Source organism: Oncorhynchus kisutch, linkage group LG3 (assembly GCF_002021735.2).
Source record: "Oncorhynchus kisutch isolate 150728-3 linkage group LG3, Okis_V2, whole genome shotgun sequence".
Lineage (NCBI taxonomy): Eukaryota > Metazoa > Chordata > Actinopteri > Salmoniformes > Salmonidae > Oncorhynchus > Oncorhynchus kisutch.
This window is the reverse complement of record NC_034176.2, coordinates 77,685,910-77,705,691: the sequence shown is the minus strand read 5'-3', so window position 1 is coordinate 77,705,691 and position 19,782 is coordinate 77,685,910.

Sequence of the window (19,782 nt, the reverse complement as noted above, 5' to 3'; positions counted from 1 at the left end):
GAGATAGAGAGTGAAAGTGAGAGAGACAAAGAAAGAGAGAGAGATAGAGAGATTGAGAGAGACAGAAAGAGAGAGAGAGAGTAGAGAGAGTGAAAGTGAGAGAGACAGAAAGAAAGAGAGAGATAGAGAGATTGAGAGAGACAGAAAGAGAGAGAGAGAGATAGAAAGGAGAGAGAGTGAAAGTGAGAAAGAATGAAAGAGAGAGAGAGATATAGAGAGTAGAGAGAGTGAAAGTGAGAGAGACAGAAAGAGAGAGAGAGAGTAGAGAGAGACAGAAAGAAAGAGAGAGAGACAGAGAGTAGAGAGAGTGAAAGTGAGAGAGACAGAAAGAAAGAGAGAGAGATAGAGAGGAGAGAGAGTGAAAGTGAGAGAGAGAAAGACAGAGAGAGAGAGAGTAGAGAGAGACAGAAAGAAAGAGAGAGAGATAGAGAGGAGAGAGAGTGAAAGTGAGAGAGAGAAAGACAGAGAGAGAGAGAGTAGAGAGAGACAGAAAGAAAGAGAGAGAGAGAGAGAGAGAGAGGAGAGAGAGTGAAAGTGAGTGAGAGAGATAGAGAGAGATAGAGAGTGAAAGTGAGAGAGACAGAAAGATAGAGAGAGAAATATAGAGAGTAGAGAGAGAGAGAAAGTTAGAGACAGACAGAAAGAGAGAGAGAGAGAGTAGAGATAGTGAAAGTGAGAGACAGAAAGAAAGAGAGAGAGATAGAGAGTGAAAGTGAGAGAGACAGAAAGAAAGAGAGAGAGATAGAGAGAGATAGAGAGAGAGAAAGTTAGAGACAGACAGAAAGAGAGAGATAGAGAGTGAAAGTGAGAGAGACAGAAAGAGAGAGAGATAGAGAGTGAAAGTGAGAGAGACAGAAAAAGAGAGAGAGAGATAGAGTAGAGAGAGTGAAAGTGAGAGAGACAGAAAGAAAGAGAGAGAGATAGAGAGAGAGAGACAGAAAGAAAGAAAGAGAGAGAGATAGAGAGTAGAGAGAGTGAAAGTGGGAGAGACAGAAAGAGAGAGAGATAGAGAGGAGAGAGAGAGAGAAAGTTAGAGACAGACAGAAAGAAAGAGAGAGAGATAGAGAGTAGAGAGTGAAAGTGAGAGAGACAGAAAAAGAGAGAGAGATCTTGAGAGACAGAAAAAAGAGAGAGAGCTAGAGAGAGTAGAGAGAGTGAAAGTGAGAGAGACAGAATGAAAGAGAGAGAGATAGAGAGTAGAGAGAGTGAAAGTGAGAGACAGAAAGAAAGAGAGAGATAGAGAGTGAAAGTGAGAGAGACAGAAATAAAGAGAGAGAAATATAGAGAGTAGAGAGAGAGAGAAAGTTAGAGACAGACAGAAAGAGAGAGAGAGAGAGAGTAGAGATAGTGAAAGTGAGAGAGACAGAAAGAAAGAGAGAGAGATAGAGAGAGATAGAGAGAGAGAGAAAGTTAGAGACAGACAGAAAGAGAGAGATAGAGAGTGAAAGTGAGAGAGACAGAAAGAGAGAGAGATAGAGAGTGAAAGTGAGAGAGACAGAAAAAGAGAGAGAGAGATAGAGTAGAGAGAGTGAAAGTGAGAGAGACAGAAAGAGAGAGAGAGATAGAGAGGAGAGAGAGAGAGAAAGTTAGACAGACAGAAAGAAAGAGAGAGAGATAGAGAGTAGAGAGTGAAAGTGAGAGAGACAGAAAAAGAGAGAGAGATCTTGAGAGACAGAAAAAAGAGAGAGAGCTAGAGAGAGTAAGAGTGAAAGTGAGAGAGACAGAATGAAAGAGAGAGAGATAGAGAGTAGAGAGAGTGAAAGTGAGAGACAGAATGAAATAGAGAGATAGAGAGTAGAGAGAGACAGAATGAAATAGAGAGATAGATAACTTAGATAACTTTCTGGATTCCACATTCACTCACAGTAAAGAAGGCATCTAGCTGTACAAAACATCAACTATATATTCTGGCAAACGGCAAAAGAAGCACAATTGAAATTGATAAGAAACAAAACAAAAAAGATCACAGATGACAACTGGTTTGACGCAGATTGTAAAATTATAAGGAATAAACTTAAAACACCATCCAACCCAAAAAACTGAGAACCAAATAATGGTGAATTACGCCTTCATTACTGTGAGACTTTACAACTCCATAAACATACACTCAGAACCAAAAAAGTTAAGTACAACAGCAAGCAACTGACACTAATTGAGGAGTCCATAAACACAAACAACTTCTGGCAAAAAATCTCAACAATAGGAATTAGCGATACAAAATGGTGACATATGGACAACCCTTTTTAAAACACTCTACAACACCGTTCAAAATGACCCAAACGCAGAACAACGGCAAATTCATGAGAAGTTGAATAGATTAGAAAAAGCTATAAAGGACAATCAAAATCCATTGGACTCCCCAATTACTGACCAGGAGCTCTATAAGAAACTTCAGGCTCTCAAATTTAAAAAGCATGCAGACCTGATGGCACCCTAAATGAGATGCTCAAACTCATTTGAGTTTTGGCTATATTAAAACTGTTTAATTTGATCCTGAGTGTAGGTTATTTCCCTGACATCTGGAATCAAGGACTCATAACCCCAATCTTTAAAAACGGAGAAAAATTTGACCCTAACAATTACAGAGGCATTTGTGTGAACAGTAACCTGGGGAAGGTTTTCTGTAGTATTATAAATGTAAGAGTTCTAAACTTCCTTAATAAGTACAATGTCTTGAGTAAAAGCCAAATTGGATTTATACCAAAACATCGCACAACTGATCATATTTACACCCTACACACCCTGATAGATCAACATGTCCACCAAAATAATACCAAAATATAGGCTTGCTTTATCGAATTCCAAAAATAATTTGATTCTATTTGGCATACAGGACTGTTCTACAAAGTTATTGAAAGTGGTGTAGGGGGTAAAATATATGACATAATTAAATCAACGTATACTGGCAATATGTGCAGCATTAAAATTGGCAAGAAAATAACATCATTCTTTAACCAGGGGCGGGGCCTTCGTCAGGGTTGCAATCTAAGCCCTGCACTCTTTAATATTTACATCAACAAATTGACCACTATTCTAGAAAAATCCTCTGGTGTTAGTCTCCACAATTCAGAAGTTAAATGCCTACTCCTCACAGATGACCTATGCCTGCTGTCACCCACAGCACATGGCCTACAGCAGAGCCTGGGCCTGCTAGAGCAGTACTGCCAGACCTGGGCCCTGGCAGTAAACCCCAAAAATACAAAAATAATGATTTTCCAGAGAAGATCCAGATCTCAGGGAATTAGACCAACGTTCTCAATTGGTACAAAATATATTTTGATTACTGCACACACTACAATTACTTAGGTTTAAAAATAAGCTCAACTGGACACCTTAATGAGGCAGTGAATGAACTTAGAGAGAAAGCACACAGGGCATTCTATGCCATTAAAAAGCTAATTCAAAAGCTAAACGAATTGAATATGTCATTGAACCAATTGCACTTTATGGCAGCGAGGTGTGGGGTCCACTTACAAAACAAGATTCAATCAAATGGGACACACACCCCATTGAAAGAGATGGAGAGAGATAGAGAGTAGAGAGAGTGAAATTGAGAGATGAAAATAAAGAGAGAGAGCTAGAGAGAGTAAGAGTGAAAGTGAGAGAGACAGAATGAAAGAGAGAGAGATAGAGAGTAGAGAGAGTGAAAGTGAGAGACAGAAAGAAAGAGAGAGATAGAGAGTAGAGAGAGACAGAATGAAATAGAGAGATAGAGAGTAGAGAGAGACAGAATGAAATAGAGAGATAGATAACTTAGATAACTTTCTGGATTCCACATTCACTCACAGTAAAGAAGGCATCTAGCTGTACAAAACATCAACTATATATTCTGGCAAACGGCAAAAGAAGCACAATTGAAATTGATAAGAAACAAAACAAAAAAGATCACAGATGACAACTGGTTTGACGCAGATTGTAAAATTATAAGGAATAAACTTAAAACACCATCCAACCCAAAAAACTGAGAACCAAATAATGGTGAATTACGCCTTCATTACTGTGAGACTTTACAACTCCATAAACATACACTCAGAACCAAAAAAGTTAAGTACAACAGCAAGCAACTGACACTAATTGAGGAGTCCATAAACACAAACAACTTCTGGCAAAAAATCTCAACAATAGGAATTAGCGATACAAAATGGTGACATATGGACAACCCTTTTTAAAACACTCTACAACACCGTTCAAAATGACCCAAACGCAGAACAACGGCAAATTCATGAGAAGTTGAATAGATTAGAAAAAGCTATAAAGGACAATCAAAATCCATTGGACTCCCCAATTACTGACCAGGAGCTCTATAAGAAACTTCAGGCTCTCAAATTTAAAAAGCATGCAGACCTGATGGCACCCTAAATGAGATGCTCAAACTCATTTGAGTTTTGGCTATATTAAAACTGTTTAATTTGATCCTGAGTGTAGGTTATTTCCCTGACATCTGGAATCAAGGACTCATAACCCCAATCTTTAAAAACTGAGAAAAATTTGACCCTAACAATTACAGAGGCATTTGTGTGAACAGTAACCTGGGGAAGGTTTTCTGTAGTATTATAAATGTAAGAGTTCTAAACTTCCTTAATAAGTACAATGTCTTGAGTAAAAGCCAAATTGGATTTATACCAAAACATCGCACAACTGATCATATTTACACCCTACACACCCTGATAGATCAACATGTCCACCAAAATAATACCAAAATATAGGCTTGCTTTATCGAATTCCAAAAATAATTTGATTCTATTTGGCATACAGGACTGTTCTACAAAGTTATTGAAAGTGGTGTAGGGGGTAAAATATATGACATAATTAAATCAACGTATACTGGCAATATGTGCAGCATTAAAATTGGCAAGAAAATAACATCATTCTTTAACCAGGGGCGGGGCCTTCGTCAGGGTTGCAATCTAAGCCCTGCACTCTTTAATATTTACATCAACAAATTGACCACTATTCTAGAAAAATCCTCTGGTGTTAGTCTCCACAATTCAGAAGTTAAATGCCTACTCCTCACAGATGACCTATGCCTGCTGTCACCCACAGCACATGGCCTACAGCAGAGCCTGGGCCTGCTAGAGCAGTACTGCCAGACCTGGGCCCTGGCAGTAAACCCCAAAAATACAAAAATAATGATTTTCCAGAGAAGATCCAGATCTCAGGGAATTAGACCAACGTTCTCAATTGGTACAAAATATATTTTGATTACTGCACACACTACAATTACTTAGGTTTAAAAATAAGCTCAACTGGACACCTTAATGAGGCAGTGAATGAACTTAGAGAGAAAGCACACAGGGCATTCTATGCCATTAAAAAGCTAATTCAAAAGCTAAACGAATTGAATATGTCATTGAACCAATTGCACTTTATGGCAGCGAGGTGTGGGGTCCACTTACAAAACAAGATTCAATCAAATGGGACACACACCCCATTGAAAGAGATGGAGAGAGATAGAGAGTAGAGAGAGTGAAATTGAGAGATGAAAATAAAGAGAGAGAGCTAGAGAGAGATAGAGGGTAGAGAGAGTGAAAGTGAGAGAGACAGAAAGAAAGTGAGAGGGACAGAAAGAAAGAGAGAGAGATAGAGAGAGATCGAGAGCAGAGAGAGTGGAAGTGAGAGACAGAAAGAAAGAGAGAGAGAGCTAGAGAGAGATAGAGAGAGACAGAAGAAAAGAGAGAGCTAGAGAGTGAGCATCCCAAATGAGACCATCCCAAATGGTACCCTATTCCCTACATAGTGGCCTACTTTTGACCAGGGACCATAGAGCTCTGGTCAAAAGTAGTACACTACTGTATATAGGGAATGGGGTGCTATTTGGGACTCTGACAGAGAAGGAGTGAACAGGGCTCTGCTGATGCTTGGTGTGTTCAACATATCCAATGCATCAGCTACAGATCACAGACTGAGAGAAAAGAAAAGTTTTGAGTCAACCCATTGGGAGATTCTCTGGGGATTTGGCAGGTAAGTCGAGTCCCTAGTAGAAAATGCTGATGCAGAGTTTTGTGTTCCTCCTAGAACAGTGCTTATCAGGCTACTGCTGTAAGGTGTAATCATAGAGAACAAACTCTGTATACCTTCTGTAGTAAAGTCCTTTATACTGTATACTCAGCTCTTAAAAACACCTGAAATACTTCAAATAGCTGAAATACTTAAAATACTTAAAATACCTGAAATACTTAAAATACCTGAAATAATCAGCACATTGTGTGGTTACGTCCCAAATCACACTATTTTCCCTGTATATTGCACTATGTAGGGAATAGAGTGCCATTTGGGATTCAACCACTCAGCTACTTTATTTTTTTTTAATGATTAGCTTTTTATTCCATCATGAGGAATTTACTTGGATGATATTTGTTAGTAATATGACGTGCTTAATTGAATTGATTTGAAAAAAATGCATATTTAAAAAAATGTAATACATTAAATCCAATACTTCTTTACTGAAGTATTCCCAAGCTGAAGCTTACAGCTGAAAATGTGTGAAAGTTTTATTTGCTATCGTGTGTGTGTGTAAATGTGTGTTTGTTTTGTTGCTGTCCTGTGTGTGTGTGTGTGTGTGTGTGTTTCTTATGAAACTGTCAACCATTGGAAGTAGTAACAGAGATTTTTGTATCCCAAGGCAACACAATGGTTCGTTACACAGAGCTATAGTTCACCCCAACATCTCATCTATCATAGACAGAGCTAGAAAACACTGTTATTGGGTCCACACACACACACACACACACACACACACACACACACACACACACACACACACACACACACACACACACACACACACACACACACACACACACACACACACACACACACACACACAGACCTCTACCCCGAGTGAAGCAGTGGAACAGGATAGTGGCTGTGTTTAATGGAGGTAGCAGGTTTCCCTGCCCACTGAGACTCAGCCTACTGTAATTACAGAGGCAGGAACACACCCACACACACACACACTATCTGTGGTAGAGAGTAGCCTTTCTTACCCTGCAGATGGTCTTGAGGAACAGTAATTATTGCAGGGGGAAGGAGGAGAGGAGAAGGGAGATGAAAGATGGAGGAGAGGAGAAAAAGGGATGAGAGGAGGGGAGGAATAGAGACTGGGTTGAAGAGAGAATACCTCAGGATGCTAAAGGCGTGGGGTCCATGCCTCTTGACTCTAAAGCTATGGGGTTTATTGTGTGTGCATGCATGCATTAGTGCATATGCAGCATCTGTGTGTGTGTGTACTTGCATGTGTGCATGAGTGAGTGTACATTGTGTGTGTGTCCTAGACAACAGCTGGGCATGTCCAATTATCCCACAGATTGTGTGTGCCCCCCCTCCTCCCTCGATCTCTCTCTCTCTTTCTCGCTCTCTCTCTCCCTCCGCTCTCCCTCCTCCATCTCTCTCCCTCTCTCTCTCCCTCTCTCTCGCCCCCCCCCTCTCTCCCTTTCTCTAGCATAAGGACTGCTGTGATTCATCTTCTTCTTGTTGATTCTCATCTTGATGATAATGTCTCCTGTCCTCTGCTCAGTCATTTGCCCCCGGAACATTCCTCCAGGCACTTTACGTGATTTATCTACAAGTAAAGTGGCAGCTGTAAATCTACTGTCTGTCTGCCTATCTGTGGGCGTTTATTTGTGTGTGTGTGTGAAAGAGAGAACGTGTGTGTGTGAGAGAGAGAGAGAACGTGTGTGTGTGTGTGTGTGTGTGCGTATATGTGTAGGGCTGTGGCAGTCACCAAATGTTGCCAGGTAATTGTTATGTAAATGACTGCTGGTCTCACGGTAATGACCGTTAATTAACATAAACATGTTTAGCATCTCTGGGCTTGTGTGTGTGTGACAGTGTGTGAGGTGTTCATACACATCAATTTCTGATAATTGATGCCCTTTGCCAGTATATCTAATTGTACCTCAACATTTCAACACCCTGTACAGACATTAACCCCCTATAGCCGATGTCCATGACCCTGGCGGTGAAAGGTGACAGAGCTAGAGTGATGTTTGTCAGATCATGAGACATTCCGAAAATCGGTCTTCTCACAAAATATTCTGTAGCGTCCGAACGGCCAACAAACTAGTATGAGACTTGTATGAGACTCTCACGGATGCCGGTTGTTTTGCTCTGGGACGAGCACAGGCCTCACAAGAAAAATTCATGGAATTATATGGAGACTGTTAAGTACCAAAAATAAGGGCTTAAATAGATGTTTAAAAAAAAATGTTTCCTGATCTTTCTTATATCTCTCAGATATAGGACAGACACTTCAGCACAAACGTCCTTTTTTTGGGGGGACTATCTGATGTTCCATGTAGTGAATCTGTTATTCAATGCTTTTGTGTGGGCTAATAGCAGTAAGGGTAAATACATTCCTTAATTAATCAAATAATTGTTTTATATACACTACCGTTCAAAAGTTTGGGGTCACTTAGAAATGTCCTTGTTTTTGAAAGAAAATCACATTTTTTGTCCATTAAAATAACATCAAATTGATCAGAAATATAGTGTAGACGTTGTTAATGTTGTAAATTACTATTGTAGCTGGAAACTGTTGTTCTGATTAAAGAAGCAATAAAACTGTCCTTCTTTAGACGAGTATCTGGAGTATCAGCATTTGTGGGTTCGATTACAGGCTAATAATGGCCAGAAACAAAGAACTTTCTTCTGAAACTCGTCAGTTTATTCTTGTTCAGAGAAATTAAGGCTATTCCATGTGAGAAATTGCCAAGAAACTGAAGATCTTGTACAACACTGTGTCGTGACGTTGTATTAGTTAATGTGACGACTGTTGCTCATCGAATGATTACAAGTTTCTAATTGCGTGATTAACTGAATCAAGCAATTATTAACTCATTAACCTGGGGCACCATGGGAAAACTAGTTTTTATTGAGTTTCTATTTCCCAAATGAACTCAAAGAATAACAGAATATCGATTTTACAACAGCCGCTAATTAACCAGTTACCTCTACCAATCTCGTTCTGAACGTCGTAAAGCCCGTGAATCTGCACGGACCCGGGTCTCACCAATGAGTTCGTACCACACCAATCTTAGTTTAATATTTATTTACTAAAAAGCTAAAATTATGATAAAAGATATACGTAGACAAAACACATTATAGGCTATTGATTAGAACTTAGTATAACGGGCCAACACACTATGGCGCGTTACCCAAATTGGGGATTTCAAAGAGAGAGAGAGAAAAAAGAAAGTACACGAGAGAAATATACATTTGGGTGAATTTGTCAGCTATGCTATTCTAACATTAGCCTTGCCCCAAACTGCCGCTCTTATGGGTCAGAATATAATGATGTAATTATGTGGGGATGATCTCAGAGGATTCTCTGCATGTCAAAAGAAGGCCAGTTTTATTGCTTCTTTAATCACTACAACAGTTTTCACATGTTCTAACATAATTGCAAAAGGGTTATCTAATGATCAATTAGCCTTTTAAAATGATAAACTTGGATTACCTAACACAACGTGCCATTGGAACACAGGAGTGATGGTTGCTGATAATGGGCCTCTGTACGCCTATGTAGATATTCTGTAAAAAAAACTGCAGTTTCCAGCTACAATAGTAATTTACAACCTTAACAATGTCTACACTGTATTTCTGATCAATTTGATGTTATTTTAATGGACAAAAAAATTTCTAAGTGACCCCAAACTTTTGAATGGTAGTGTGTATTTACTTCAAGGGGTTTTACAATTCTAAATCAAAAAGCAAAATGATCCTTGGTATGACTTTAAAACAATTCCATATAGCTTAGTAGAAACCCCAACAACTAAATATACATCATGTCCTTATGCAACCAGTATACAACCTGATCATAATGTTATAAAGTACGTTATAACGCCATCATTGCAACCAGTTTTGGCCCACTAGGAAGGGTCCTGTGAGAAGGTGTGAGTTGTGTAAAATGTATACTGTAATAAACAATATGTCTGTGCTCCAATTGGCTCTGGTCAAAAGTAGTGAAATATGTTTTGAATAGGGTGCTATTTGGGGCACAGCCCATGTAAATGAGAAGCATCCGGAGCATCCCAGGCATCACGCCACTGTAGCTATGGTGTCATTATGTTAATGAGAGGGTTCACAAGGTGAAGGTTTGTGAGTTTTTTGCTTCTTATAAGTGATGAGTCAGGTTAGTCCTCTCCTCTCCTCTCCTCTCCTCTCCTCTCCTCTCCTCTCCTCTCCTCTCCTCTCCTCCTCTCCTCTCCTCTCCTCTCCTCTCCTCTCCTCTCCTCTCTTCTCCGGTCTTAGCAGGGTCAGGGGTTATGTTGTACAGTCAGATCCTTGTTAACTTAACATGTTAATTAGTGAAACTATGCAGTCCCAAATGGCACATTATTCCCTATTTAGTGCATTACTTTTTACAAAGGCCCATAGGTCAAAGGTAGTGCACTATATAGGGAATAGGATACCATTTGGGTTGGACACCATGATTCATAAAAAGCTGATTAATACATTTGCAAAAGTATGATTTTAAAAGACAGAGGGAAAACCGAATGTCATGCTCATTATAGCTCTACCATGTGTAGACACCAGCTATAGGAAATTCGCACAGTAATGTGTGTGTGTGCATGCTTCTGAATGATTTTATGTATTCATATATATTATTTACACCCATCCTCTCCTTCTTCCCTTCCTCTCTCTCCTTGGGTGAATCTCAATAGCATACTCCTCGTGTCCTCTCACCTCTCTCCTCACCTCCTTCTCAAAACCCATTGGAGAAGAACAGAGGGGAGGGTTTCTGTGCAGAACGATCATTATTTGGCTAATAATGACGGCCTCAAGGACAATAATGGTATTAGAAACGCCAGGTTGAATTTCTAGCCCCTGCCTTTCCCTGACTACGGATATCGATCTATTAGAACTAAACAACTAATGTTATAAATACTGATGAAGGTTTAATAATCCTACTTACTGTATCTGGATATGGAATTATATAGAATGCATACCACAGGTGGCTGGTGATATGAAACACATAGTTTGATATCAATCCATTCACTCCATTACAGTCATTATGAATTGTCCTCCCCTCACCAGCCTCCTGTGAAGCATACTGTATATATTTAATGCAGATAATGAGGATGCTCCCTTAAGAATCTGCAAGGCGTATAATCTCCCGGTGGTGCGGTGCTCGGAACTTGGTTTCCATGGCAACGCTCCTTGGATTCCGTTTGAGGGCTGCATGCAGTCAAACCCATATTGACTAAGATTGCATCTCAAATTACACCCTATTCCCTTTACAGTACACTACTCTGGTCAAAAGTAGGGCACTACACACCGAGTATGCCAAACAGTAGGAACACCATCCTAATATTGAGTTGAACCCCCTTTTGCCCTCAGAACAGCCTCAGTTCATCGGACATGGACTCTACAAGGTGTCGAAAGTGTTCCACATGGGTGCTGGCCCATGTTGACTCCAATGCTTCCCACAGTGGTGTCAAGTTGGCTGGATGTCCTTTGGGTGGTGGACCATTCCTGATACACACGGGAAACTTTCGAGCATGAAAAACCCATCAGCATTACAGTTCTTGACACAAACCGGTGCACCCGGCCCCTACTACATTACCCCGTTCTAAGGCCCCTACTACATTACCCCATTCTAAGGCCCCTACTACATTACCCCGTTCTAAGGTCCCTACTACATTACCCCGTTCTAAGGCCCCTACTACATTACCCCGTTCTAAGGCCCCTACTACAATACCCCGTTCTAAGGCCCCTACTACAATACCCCGTTCTAAGGCCCCTACTACAATACCCCGTTCTAAGGCCCCTACTACATTACCCCGTTCTAAGGCCCCTACTACAATACCCCGTTCTAAGGCCCCTACTACAATACCCCGTTCTAAGGCCCCTACTACATTACCCCGTTCTAAGGTCCCTACTACAATACCCCGTTCTAAGGCCCCTACTACATTACCCCGTTCTAAGGCCCCTACTACAATACCCCGTTCTAAGGCCCCTACTACATTACCCCGTTCTAAGGCACTTAAATCTTTGTCTCGCCCATTAACCCTCTGAAATGCACACATATACAATCCATGTATTTAACCTGTCTCTTCCCCTTCATCTACACTGATTGAAGTGGATTTAACAAGTGACATCAATAAGGGATCATAGCTTTCACCTGATCAGTCTGTCATGGAAAGAGCAGGGGATCCTAAAGTTTTGTACACTTACTGTAGTGTATAAAGAAGAGAGTGCCATCTGGGACTCATACAGAGACTGTGATGTGGCAACTTTATATGTACGTATGGGGAATAGGGTCGAATTTGATATCTGGCGTTTGAGAATCATTGAATAGATCAACTAAATCTCATCAATAGATTCTAAACCATATTTGAGTAATACTGGATGGTAGAGAGGTAGCTAACATGTCAATGGTTGTTTTCATTCTATTTTTGGCAATCAATTTCAGTCATAGAGGAGACGGAGGTTGCAACCCATATGACACACTTCCATGTATAGTGCACTTCTTTTGACCGAGCCCTATAGGGAATACGGTGACAGTTGGAACGCAAACCAGAGAGTGCTGTTATATGGATATGATAGTAGAGGATAAAATGAATATCAGACACGTCCTTGGTTTAACCTCTAAAACATTATTCTTTACGAGCACCTGCAGTAAGAGCATGAATAATAATATAACTCTTTATTCACACTACATCACCCCATAAATTATACTACCACCTTCACCATCAAGACACTACACTGTTACACCATCAATTATACTACCACCTTCACCATCAAGACACTACACGGTTACACCATCAATTATATTACCACCTTCACCATCAAGACACTACATCACCCCATCAATTATACTACCACCTTCACCATCAAGACACTACACAGTTACACCATCAATTATACTACCACCTTCACCATCAAGACACTACATCACCCCATCAATTACACTACCACCTTCACCATCAAGACACTACACAGTTACACCATCAATTATACTACCACCTTCACCATCAAGACACTACACGGTTACACCATCAATTATACTACCACCTTCACCATCAAGACACTACACAGTTACACCATCAATTATACTACCACCTTCACCATCAAGACACTACACTGTTACACCATCAATTATATTACCACCTTCACCATCAAGACACTACACTGTTACACCATCAATTATATTACCACCTACACCATCAAGACACTACACTGTTACACCATCAATTATACTACCACCTTCACCATCAAGACACTACACAGTTACACCATCAATTATACTACCACCTTCACCATCAAGACACTACACTGTTACACCATCAATTATATTACCACCTTCACCATCAAGACACTACACAGTTACACCATCAATTATATTACCACCTTCACCATCAAGACACTACACTGTTACACCATCAATTATATTACCACCTACACCATCAAGACACTACACTGTTACACCATCAATTATACCACCACCTTCACCATCAAGACACTACATCACCCCATCAATTACACTACCACCTTCACCATCAAGACACTACACAGTTACACCATCAATTATACTACCACCTTCACCATCAAGACACTACACGGTTACACCATCAATTATACTACCACCTTCACCATCAAGACACTACACAGTTACACCATCAATTATACTACCACCTTCACCATCAAGACACTACACTGTTACACCATCACTTATACTACCACCTTCACCATCAAGACACTACACTGTTACACCATCAATTATACTACCACCTACACCATCAAGACACTACACAGTTACACCATCAATTATACTACCACCTTCACCATCAAGACACTACACTGTTACACCATCAATTATATTACCACCTTCACCATCAAGACACTACACTGTTACACCATCAATTATATTACCACCTACACCATCAAGACACTACACTGTTACACCATCAATTATACTACCACCTTCACCATCAAGACACTACACTGTTACACCATCAATTATATTACCACCTTCACCATCAAGACACTACACTGTTACACCATCAATTATATTACCACCTACACCATCAAGACACTACACTGTTACACCATCAATTATACCACCACCTTCACCATCAAGACACTACATCACCCCATCAATTACACTACCACCTTCACCATCAAGACACTACACAGTTACACCATCAATTATACTACCACCTTCACCATCAAGACACTACACGGTTACACCATCAATTATACTACCACCTTCACCATCAAGACACTACACAGTTACACCATCAATTATACTACCACCTTCACCATCAAGACACTACACTGTTACACCATCAATTATATTACCACCTTCACCATCAAGACACTACACTGTTACACCATCAATTATATTACCACCTACACCATCAAGACACTACACTGTTACACCATCAATTATACTACCACCTTCACCATCAAGACACTACACAGTTACACCATCAATTATACTACCACCTTCACCATCAAGACACTACACTGTTACACCATCAATTATATTACCACCTACACCATCAAGACACTACACTGTTACACCATCAATTATACTACCACCTTCACCATCAAGACACTACACTGTTACACCATCAATTATACTACCACCTTCACCATCAAGACACTACACTGTTACACCATCAATTATATTACCACCTTCACCATCAAGACACTACACTGTTACACCATCACTTATACTACCACCTTCACCATCAAGACACTACACTGTTACACCATCAATTATACTACCACCTTCACCATCAAGACACTACACTGTTACACCATCAATTATACTACCACCTTCACCATCAAGACACTACACTGTTACACCATCAATTATATTACCACCTTCACCATCAAGACACTACACTGTTACACCATCAATTATACTACCACCTACACCATCAAGACACTACACTGTTACACCATCAATTATATTACCACCTACACCATCAAGACACTACACTGTTACACCATCAATTATATTACCACCTACACCATCAAGACACTACACTGTTACACCATCAATTATATTACCACCTACACCATCAAGACACTACACTGTTACACCATCAATTATATTACCACCTTCACCATCAAGACACTACACTGTTACACCATCAATTATACTACCACCTACACCATCAAGACACTACACTGTTACACCATCAATTATACTACCACCTTCACCATCAAGACACTACACTGTTACACCATCAATTATATTACCACCTTCACCATCAAGACACTACACTGTTACACCATCAATTATACTACCACCTACACCATCAAGACACTACACTGTTACACCATCAATTATATTACCACCTACACCATCAAGACACTACACTGTTACACCATCAATTATATTACCACCTTAACCATCAAGACACTACACTGTTACACCATCAATTATACTACCACCTACACCATCAAGACACTACACTGTTACACCATCAATTATACTACCACCTTCACCATCAAGACACTACACTGTTACACCATCAATTATACTACCACCTTCACCATCAAGACACTACACTGTTACACCATCAATTATACTGTGTCCGAATGAGGCATAAAGGCGAAATAGGTATAACGCCGTGAGCCATTTGCTGATTTGGCAGCTCCAATGCAGTTACACTTCCTACACCCCCTTAATATATATTTTTTAACTGCAGTGCAGGTTAAGGCAGAAGTGATTGAATCCAGCCCTTAGTCTTTGGATCATCGCTTGTCAGCTACATACAACCCAGTATAGCATTAACCCAATGAGTCCCACCGCAACGCCGGTGCAATTTGGACTTCTAACCCTTTTTAAACATTGTGTTTGAGCTCCAGACTTCTGGGTTGTACCATTGGATTAGTCTATTTCTTCTGCATCCGTTGGTACCAAGTCTGTGTGATTAACTGCGGATGAGCTACAGTGGTGTTTGTGAGACAAGGGCGGATAATGAAGGTGCCCCTAGGATTGTGAATGGTTATCTATAAAAGCTATCTATGAAAAGCTCACAATCACGCACATTTTGCTTTATGATGCTCACAAGCTAAAAAAGTGTAGTTAGAACGTAATGGGTTCTTTTACATAGAACTTCATAGGAAATTCAAGAACATAGTGTCTATAGATGATTGTGGACTACAAGGATGATTGTGGATTACAGGAAAAAGAGGACAGAGCACGCCCCCATTCTCATCGACGGGGCTGCAGAAGAGCAGGTTGAGAGTTTCAAGTTCCTTGGTGTCCACATCACCAACAAACTAACATGGTTCAAGCACACCAAGACAGTCATGAAGAGGGCACAACAAAACCGATTCACCCTCAGGAGATTTAGCATGGGTCCTAAGATCCTCAAAAGGTTCTACAGCTGCACCATCAAGAGCAATACCCCCCTGGTTGCATCACTGCCTGGTATGGCAACTGCTCGGCCTCCGACCGCAAGGCACTACAGAGGGTAGTGCAAATGGCCCAGGACATCACCGGGGCCAAGCTTCCTGCCATCCAGGACCTCAATACCAGGCGGTGTCAGAGAAACGCCCTACAAATTGTCAAAGACCCCAGCCACCCTGCTCCCGCACAGTAAGCGGTACCGGAGCACCAAGTCTAGGTCCAAGAGGCTTCTAAACAGCTTCTACCCCCAAGCCATATGACTCCTGAACATCCAGTCAAATGGCTGCCCAGACTATTTGCAGTGCACCCCATCCGCTCTTTACACCACTGCTGCTCTCTGTTGTGATCTATGCATAGTCACTTTAATAACTCTACCTACAGGTACATACTACCTCAAATAACCGGCACCCCCCGCACATTGACTCTGTATCAATACCCCCCTGTATATAGTCTCGCTATTGTTATTTCACTGCTGCTCTTTAATTACTTGTTACTTTTATCTCTTATTCTTATCTGTATTTTTTGAAACTGGATAGTTGGTTAGGGACTTGGCGCATGTGACTAAAACAATCTGATTTGATTTGATTATAACACTTTAATAAGCTCACATAGTTGCTGTCACAAACACCAAACTCCACACAGTTGTCACTGACTAGTTGGATATTCATTTCCCACTGTCACGCCTTGGTCATAGTGTTTTGTGTTTTCGTTATATATATATAAGTTATTTCATGTGTCACTTTGTTAATTAAAGTCATGATTAACCACCACGCTGCATTTCGGTCCGACTCTCTTTCAACAAACGAAGAACACCGTTACAGAATCACCCACCGCGTGGTTACAGGCAGTGACAACAGGAGCGAAAGGAGGTACTTACGAGACGCTGTTATGAGGACGTTATGGACAACAGAAGCATGGAGTATACGACGTGGGATGAAATAGACAGGTGGGCGGCCGACCCAGAGAGAGTGCCTGAGCCCGCCTGGGATTCGCTAGAGCAGTGCGAAGAGGGCTATAGGCGAATGGAGTTGGAGAAACAGACACGGCGGCGCAGAGCGAAACCCGAAAGTCACCCCCAAAAAATTATTGGGGGGGGCTCAGAGGGAGAGTGGATGAGTCAGGTGTCAGACCTGAGCCAACTCTCCCTGTTAATCGTGAAGAGCAGTTGCAGTGGGAGAGGCTGCATCACTTGGAGAATTGGACATGGGAGGAGGAACTGGACGGAAAAGGACCCTGGGCTCAGCCTGGAGAATATCGCCGTCCCAAGGAAGAACTAGAGGCGGCTAAAGCGGGGAGGCGCTGGTATGAAGAGGCAGCACGGCGACGCGGATGGAAGCCTGAGAGTCGGCCCCAAAAATTTATTGGGGGGGGGGCTTACAGGGAGTATGGCTATGCCAGGTAGGAGACCTGCGCAAACTCCCTGTGCTTACCGGGGGGCTAAAGAGACCAGGCAGGCACCGTGTTATGCTAGTGAGCGCACGGTGTCTCCAGTGCGGGTGCATAGCCCGGTACGGTACATACCAGCTCTTCGTATTAGCCGGGCTAGAGTGGGCATCGAGCCAAGTAAGGTTGGGCAGGCTCGGTGCTCAAGAGCTCCAGTACGCCTGCACAGTCCGGTCTATCCAGTGCCACCTCCACACACCAGTCCTCCGGTAGCAACTCCCCGCACCAGGCTTCCTGTGCGTGTCCTCGATCCAGTACCACCAGTTCCAGCACCACGCACCAGGCCTTCAGTGCGCCTCGCCTGTTCAGCGCTGCCAGAGCCTATCTCCTCTCCTGCGCTGCTGGAGTCTCCCGCCTGTTTAGCGCTTTCGGAGTCTCCCGCCTGTTCAGCGCAGCCAGCGTTTTCCTCCTCTCCTGCGCTGTCGGAGTCTCCCGCCTGTTCAGCGCTTCCAGAGCCTTCCTCCTCTACAGCGCTGCCGGAGCCTCCTGCCTGCATGAAGCAGCCTGAGCTGCCAGTATGCAGGGAGCTGTCAGTATGCATGAAGCAACCAGAGCTGTCAGTCTGCAAAGAGCTGCCAGTCTGCAAGGAGCTGTCAGTCTGCAAGGAGCTGTCAGCCTGCATGGAGCAGTCAGAGCTGTCAGTCTGCAAGGAGCTGCCAGTCTGCAGGGAGCTGTCAGTCTGCAAGGAGCTGTCAGTCTGCAAGGAGCTGTCAGTCTGCAAGGAGCTGCCAGTCTGCAGGGTGCTGTCAGCCTGCATGGAGCAGTCAGAGCTGTCAGTCTGCAAAGAGCTGCCAGTCTGCAAGGAGCTGTCAGTCTGCAAGGAGCTGTCAGCCTGCATGGAGCAGTCAGAGCTGTCAGTCTGCAAGGAGCTGCCAGTCTGCAGGGAGCTGTCAGTCTGCAAGGAGCTGTCAGTCTGCAAGGAGCTGTCAGTCTGCAAGGAGCTGCCAGTCTGCAGGGTGCTGTCAGCCTGCATGGAGCAGTCAGAGCTGTCAGTCTGCATGAAGCAGCCGGAGCTGCCAGTCTGCAGGGAGTTGTCAGTCTGCAAGGAGCTGTCAGTCTGCAAGGAGCTGCCAGTCTGCAGGGTGCTGTCAGCCTGCATGGAGCAGTCAGAGCTGTCAGTCTGCATGAAGCAGCCAGAGCTGCCAGTCTGCAAAGAGCTGCCAGTCTGCAAGGAGCTGTCAGCCTGCATGGAGCAGTCAGAGCTGTCAGTCTGCATAGAGCAGCTAGATCCGCCAGTCAGCCATGATCTTCTAGATCTGCCAGTCAACCAGATTCTTCCAGATCAGCCTGTCAACCAGAATCTTCCAGATCTGCTAGTCAACCAGAATCTTCCAGATCTGCTAGTCAACCAGAATCTTCCAGATCTGCTAGTCAACCAGAATCTTCCAGATCTGCTAGTCAACCTGAATCTTCCAGATCCGCCAGCCAGCCAGGATCTACCGGAGCCTACTACCTACCTGAGCTTCCTCTCTGTACTGGGCTTCCTCTCAGTACTGGGCTTCCTCTCAGTACTGGGCTTCCCCTCAGTTCCGGGCTGTCCCTCAGTCCCGAGCTGCCCCTCAGTCCCGAGCTGCCCCTCAGTCCCGAGCTGCCCCTCAGTCCAGAGCTGCCCCTCAGTCCCGATCTGCCTCAGTCCCGAGCTGCCCCTCAGTCCCGAGATGCCCCTCAGTCACGAGCTGCTCCTCAGTTCTGTGGGGTTCTGGGTGAGGACTATTAGGCCATGGTTGGCGGCGAGGGTGGATTATCCCAGGACGCAAAGGGGAGGAACTAGGACATTAATGAAGTGGGGTCCACGTCCCGAGCCGGAGCCGCCACCATGGACAGACGCCCACCCGGACCCTCCCTATGGTTTTGAGGTGCGTCCGGGAGTCCGCACCTTAGGGGGGGGGGGGTTCTGTCACGCCTTGGTCATAATGTTTTGTGTTTTCGTTATATATTTTGGTCAGGCCAGGGTGTGACATGGG